At 43.7% G+C, this 7,126-nt stretch overlaps 1 pseudogene; it reads right to left on the reverse strand.

The window, feature by feature from the left end:
* Positions 1–4,585: 4,585 nt before the first annotated feature.
* LOC133386337 (5S ribosomal RNA) lies at positions 4,586–4,704 on the reverse strand (annotated as a pseudogene).
* Positions 4,705–7,126: the final 2,422 nt, after the last annotated feature.

The raw sequence follows: 7,126 nt of genomic DNA on the forward strand, positions 1-7,126 counted from the left end.
AGGGGGAGAATGCTCCATTGTGCAGTGAAAAATCCTTGGCTGACAGAACATTGAACTGTGCTACATTGAATACAACCCTATATGTTTACAATTGCAAGTCACAGTGAAAGGTGAGGTAAACGTGATCTTATAAATAAATTTAAAAAGAAAAAGAAAATTTAGAATGTCATAGAATCATAGTCTTGAAAGATACCACAGAAAACTCACTCATTAGTTATGCAGCTGCAATGCAGGACCAGTCACCCACCGGTCAAACACAAAATCAACCTATGAAACCCAGACCACAGGATGCTACAAGCAGAGAGCAGATGCACTACAGAGCAATGCCTGCAGAGCAAATAACTCCAGATGCTCCAAGCAATGGAGCCAAACCATTTGTGCAATACAAATTCTAACAGAGTTGGTGGCTACATATGTCATAATTCCCTGCATTAAATGTCCACTTGAACCAGTCAAGCAAAGGAACCTGTGCTCCGGCACTCAGCCCAGAAAACCTACACAACTCCAGACTATTCACTAGGAAGAAGTAATCAAAATTAGTGAAATGTTTGAATGCTACAAATTTAGATGCAGCCCTTGTTATCTGGCAGGGTGGCAGGGCTTTCTTGACCTCCTGTCATTACTGCTGTCACTCTGGCTTACTGGGAAGGAAAGGGGCAAGGTGGCAGTGTGCTTAGCAGAGTGCAAACACACTAGCAGAGCTAATCCAGGGCTGCTGCATTTGCATTGCGTCAGCCTTGCCTCTGCCTCACCACTCTCTTTGTCTCAGTAAGCTACAGCAACAATGCTGATGGGAAGTCAGATAGTGCCACCACTCCACCCCACTGACCTCTACTGCTTGTTAAGTTGATAGCCAAACTAACCACAAATCTGCAAAAACTGGAGCGCAGTCTTATCAACCATCTTTAACTACAATGGAGGCAGGGATCTTTTTCAGCCCAAGGGCCACTTTGTCTTCCGGGCAACCATCCAGGTGCCAATTGCCAGTGGTGGGCAGGGCCAGAGGCAAAAGTGAGAACAACAAATGTCAGTTTTTTCCCTTTGTACAATAGACCAGCTTCTGCACACACTTTCATATACCCCTCTGCTCCCCATCCGGGCAAACAAAAAAGCATGAACAGGACACATTCTAGCCAGGCAAAAACACTAAATGAAGGTGCAAAGCAGGGCCAGTAAGGGATGTGGCCTGGAGAGATGGTGCATGGCTGGGGAGGACATACAGCCTGGAAAGAGTCCCAAGAGCCGGACAGAGAGGCCTAGAGGGTTGCGTTTGGTTCCTGGGTCTGAGGTTTCTCATCCCAAAATGACTTAAGGGAGAGTTAATGCTAAGAGGCACAATGCTCACATCCTGTGGCAAAGTTTAAGAAAGGTATATCATGATTGATGACCATGATTTTCCCTGAAAGAAAGACAGGGAGAAAACTTGCCTGTTTCTGAGCAGTAACACTGAGGTAGTGGACTGGGCACTGCACTACATAATTACCTGACACCAAACTGGGAATTTGCAACAATGATTACAGTGCGTAACAGATCCCTGCTCCTGCCATAGGATCTGGAAGTGACTGGGTAGGATGACGACAATAACCTTCACACTCTAAATGCTGCACAATACCTGTGGCATCTGCCCTTGTCGTATGCTGTGGCAACACTGATATACCTTGCCATGCCAATCAAATATCTTAAGAATTAGATTTATTGATACCCTAGACATGAGATAGCAGGAGAGGGAAAGCTACAATTACATCAAATAGCCCTGAAATTTCAAGCAGTGAGCTGGAAAGTCTAAGAATAAGACACAGCAAGTAAGCATCGAGAGGAGTAAGCAGCACTGGCCATGGATCGTCATGTGTGATGTAGATTTGAATAGGGATGTGTGTTGTATATTTATTCCGGTGAAATCTACACCACCCCAAAGACCTGAAGGATTTCAGTGGCTCAATTTTTCAACTCTTCCCAGAAGCACTGCAGTTCTTCCTAGAAAGTTCTGAGGGCATTTGGTCCGTATCATGGGACTGAAAGGCTTTTACATCTTAAGTTGTCTCTGAAAAGCATCACAAAAGATGCACTTTTGCATGTGTTTTGCTCTCTTGGACAACACAAGGACTTAAAAAAGCCACTATGGGTAACCTGGTTAACACATTAGACTTGGACCAAAGTGAGTTAAGTCTCTGTGTGGCTGTGAAGCTCACTAGCTGACCTTGAGCCAACCTCTGTCTATCTATATATCAGAGCTTGGAAAAGTTACTTTTTTGAACTACAACTCCCATCAGCCCCAGCCAGCATGGCCACTGGATTGGGCTGGTGGGAGTTGTAGTTCAAAAAAGTAACTTTTTCAAGCTCTGCTACATATCCATATATCTTTCAGCCTAATCTACCTTGCAGGGTTTGTATGAGGATAAGCTGAAAGGAAGGGCAAGATATAAATGCAAGGTGACATATTCTGTATATTTTGCTTGGCAATATGATCCTGGTGGTTTGAAATAGTGATGACCTTGACACTCATATTTCCAAATATGGAAATATGAGTCTCTGGCTTGCCTCAAATAAGGGGAATAGGGCTGGGTAGGTGAATGGGAGGAAGGGAAATTGCAGGCTCAAGGTAGGGGGGGGTGAGCTCAGTTTGACTCAGAAATTAGCTGAGCTACTTTCAGACTTCGGAGGAAATGATTCAGTTTCCTTCTGAGTAAGGATGGGCAAATGTATCTGTTTCAGTTTCTCTCAGTTTCTCATTTTTCCAGTTCTCCACATTTCTACATCAATTTGCAAATCAAGCAAATTTCTCCTAATAGGCACATTTTTGTATGCAGCTTTATCCATTACATTTTTGCAAAGCAATTTTCCCGGATGTAATGTAGTTTTGTATGTTATTTTCCGTGATATATGCATGTATAAGCACACTTTATCCTGATGCATGCATTTTTGTACACATTACTCGGCTGTAAGACGGCATCAAACAATTCAGAGAAGTGGAAATTTTGAAGGAGGCTGTGTTTTGGTTCATCTGTTGTTTTGGAAATTAGGTTAAGTTATCCTTTAAATGTCACCTGAACTGAATTTCTCCCCTGTGCCTACTTCTGAGTCAACCTGATGCAAACAGAGGTGGACGGGCAGGCGAGAGGTCTTGCCAATCATGACTGTAATGCCTTTGAAAAGGTTGTTCCACTTGTCTGTCATTTTTGCATTTTCTTCCTGTCCAGATAGATAGCTTTGGGTTGGCTATAAAGTGCTGGTGCAGGAGAAAATGTTTATACTACGTTCCCCAATCCCTTCTCAAAGTCAATAAAGTCTCATGGGTTTTATGGGAAAACAGTTTAATTCGTATAAAGCATTGAACTTATTGGGTTTGCAAATTTGGATTGATGGACTAAGTGCACATGTACTTGGAGGCCCCAGGACCCACAACTGCAGGAACCTCAGGTGAGGTCCAATCGCAAACCTCTGCACAAATTGACTTTGCAGGCTCAGCCCACACTCTCCCTGACTGCAGCACCTATTCACTTTTAATAAATATCACAACTCTGCTCTAATCAAGCCATTGCTAAGGAAGTTGCTCTTTGTCCTTTCAAGCCAACCTTTTCCTTTCTCCCAGCACAGTTAGATCTCTTACAGGATTTGGTGAGCTCAAGAAGAATTTATTCCTCCAACACTCACACACACAGCTCCACATTTTTTTACAAACATGCTCTGCATTGTTGCTTCCACCGACAGTGGCGATCAATGGCTTTAAAGGAGATTTGTATGAACCACAAAGAGTCAAACGCTGCCACTATGGAGATAAATGCCCCTTTCGTTCTTCTGCAGCAACTCACCGCAACATACCTCCTGGGGAATGGCTTTATTCTATACCAAGGTTATTACTCAGAGGGAGCATGGGTTCAGCACTTATCCAGGAGGACGCAATTTTACCCTTCATTTTGCTGCAGAAGCTCTGTGTTACAAACAGCTTGTCAATGGAAGCTGTTCGTAACCCCTGGAATGCTGGCAGTTCTGTCAATCCCTCATCACCCCCCTCCCTCTATGTCTTCCTGCCAAGCTCCTGAATGCTACGGCACCACCTTGCACTTCAGCTGGGCCTCCTGCCATGTCACTTCTGACTGAGATCCATGTTGATTTGATGGATACTCTCTCAGACCTGGCAGCCACAGATGGGTATGGACTGGCTTACAGAATCCTAGAATTGGAAGGGGCCTCTAAGGCCACCCAGTCTAACCCCCTGCTCAAAGCAGGAGTCCAACAGCTGGCTGTCCAGCTGCCTCTTGAAGGCCTGCAGTGTGGAGGCTGGTTCTATTTTTATTTATATATCTTTTTATCTTTTTAAAAAATCAGCTGGAGAAGAGGACAGGTACATTTGTTTTGGAGCAGAGGTGGGGAACCTTCTCCTTTTCAGCCTAAGGGACACATTCCCTTCTGGGCAACCTTCCAGGAGCCACATGCCAGTGGTGGGTAGGGCTAGAAACAAAAGTGGGCAGAGCAATGAGTGTGAATTTTACCTTTCTTCTTCTCGTTGTTATATGCTTTCATGTCGATTATGACTTATGGCGACCCTATGGATTTATATATATATAAACACACACACACCATTGCCTTCCTATGGCACCCAGTATTCCCAGGAGGTCTCCCATCCAAGTACTAACCAGGCCTGACTCTGCTTAGCTTCCAAGATCAGACGAGATCGAGTGTGTTCAGTGCAGTACAATCAAACATCCTCCATACATCTGGGCAAGCAAGAGACATTGTCAGAATCCAAGGACACATCCCATCCAGACAAAAACACTCAAGAAGGGAGCTGAGGAGGAGGTATGACTTGGGAAGGAACTAAAGGGCCAGACAGAGAGGCCTTAAGGGTCACATTCAGCTCCCATCCTGAAGTTCCTCACCCCTTGTTCAGAGCCAAGGAAAAGTAAGAAGCAGGCAGCAGCTGAAACAGGATTGCACCTAGATGAATGCTGTGTTAATGATGAGATAGAAATCATAATGTGGGGTTTTTTAAGCAACTAAATACCAGGTAAGAAGAGGGAATTGTGATCAGCACCACATGTGCAGGGAGGAGAAGTTTTACGTCTTCTCTCCCCAGCCAAGATCTTGGTAAAAAAAAAAAAATCCCTCTCCCATGCTGGAGAGCATTTTTACTGAGACTGCAACTGAGGAGGGAAGGTATAAAACTCATATCCTTGTGCACTGCAATGTTGACACAATAGCACCCTTCCCTTGCTGTGTCTAGCATTTCATGTTTAAAACCCAACAGTGTGATTGCTAAATTTACAACTATGGTATGCTACCTGACAAGATCACCATTGCTATCTAATGTACCATAGAACAACTGAACAGATGACAGACAGACAGACAGACAGACAGACAGACAGATAGATAGATAGATAGATAGATAGATAGATAGATAGATAGATAGATAGATAGATAGATAGATAGATAGATAGATAGATAGATAGATAGATAGATAGATAGATAGATAGATACCAATGTTCTTTGGAGTAGATTTGATTTTTTTTAACTTGCAGACCTAATTCTGCTTTTGAGACTCAGTAAAATAAAATGGCAAGTGCCTTGTATATAATATATTTATGCATTTGTGTGTCACCAGGCTATCAGGTGCATCTATTTTCTGTATTAATACTGTAGCAATCTTACATATCTGCACACGTAAAAGCTACATAAGGTCAAAAGGTTATGATTTCCAGTCTATGAAATCCTTTGTTGCACAATGTGTGTGTGTGGAGGAGCTCTCAGGTTTTCAATGCCCAGGACTCTGTCAACGATTCTCTGGCAGACAGATCAAAGTCAGTAATCATATGACAACAGTATCTAATTATGATAGCTGAATCTTTAAAACGTTAATTGCCTTATGTAGATGTTTGCAGCCATAAGGGGCTCTGATGTCACAGTCTGATTCTTTTGATATGGAGGCTGCCCTATCTGACTCATGGGTGCCACTATCATTGTTTACTGTCTGCTTGATGGGCATCCCCTGCTTGTAACAACCTCTGACAAGCAGGGTGGTATATTGGTTCTTTCTCTGTGCAGTATTGCCTATGATTCTTTAACCTTTCAGATAGGAACCCACATTCCTAGGTATCGTCTAGAGCAGCCTTTCCCAACCAGTGTGCCTCCAGATGTTGTTGGACCACAATTCCCATCTTTCCTGATCATTGGCAATGCTGGCTGAGGCTGATGGGAGTTGTGGTCCAACAACATCTAGAGGCACACTGGTTGGGAAAGGCTGCTCTAGAGGAAATTAGGGCAGCTATGTGCTTCTTTTGATGTGCCTAAAATTCTGTTTTTCCGATGAAATCTTTGTACTGTGTAACAGTTCTTCATTTGTCCATTCTCTTCAAAGCTCTGGAAGAAGCACATTGGTTTGTAAAGAAGCACTTGCAAGTAACAGGAAAGTTGTACATAGCCTTATGTCAGCAGTTTATTATACCATCTGAAACAGTCATGGCTTCTCCCAAAGAATCCTGGCAACTGTAGTTTGTTAAGGATGCTGAGAGTTGTTAGGGGACCCTTATTCTCCTCACAGAGCTACAATTCCCAGAGTGGTTTCAATCAATCCCACTTCCCAGGGAACTCTGGGAACTGTAGCTCTGTGAGTGGAATAGGGGTCTCCTAAAACTCAGGACCCTTAACAGACTACAGTTCCCAAAATTCTTTGGGGAAAACCATGACATTTAAAAGTCGTACAATGCTGCTTTAAATGTATAGTGCAGATGGAGCCTCCGTGAGCTCCAACATTTCAGTTTTTCCCACTTTTGAGACTCCAGTATGAGTTCTAGTTGGACCTGTCCAAAGTCCTACTTGGATCAAACTCTTATTTGAGGTGGAGTTCTTGTCCAAGTGTGAACTCATACCTGTACTCCTGCTGGAGCCGCTGCTTCAGTCTGAACCACCCGCACGGCTGTGACTGCTGTTTGGGACACAACATGACGAGGGGAACAGAAGGCCGATGGTCAAAGCTGTGACCATCTGTATGCAACTCTGCACCTAGAATATGGGTTTTCCTAGCTTCCTGTTGCTGGGACTGTTGAACTGTGCTGAAGTGTAGCAGGTGGAAAATACTGTTCTCTTAACCTGAGTGGTTAACCAAGTTCTTTGCCTACCTGCCTGCCTACCT

The sequence above is a fragment of the Rhineura floridana genome, chromosome 5 (genome assembly GCF_030035675.1).
Source record: "Rhineura floridana isolate rRhiFlo1 chromosome 5, rRhiFlo1.hap2, whole genome shotgun sequence".
NCBI classification, from domain to species: domain Eukaryota; kingdom Metazoa; phylum Chordata; class Lepidosauria; order Squamata; family Rhineuridae; genus Rhineura; species Rhineura floridana.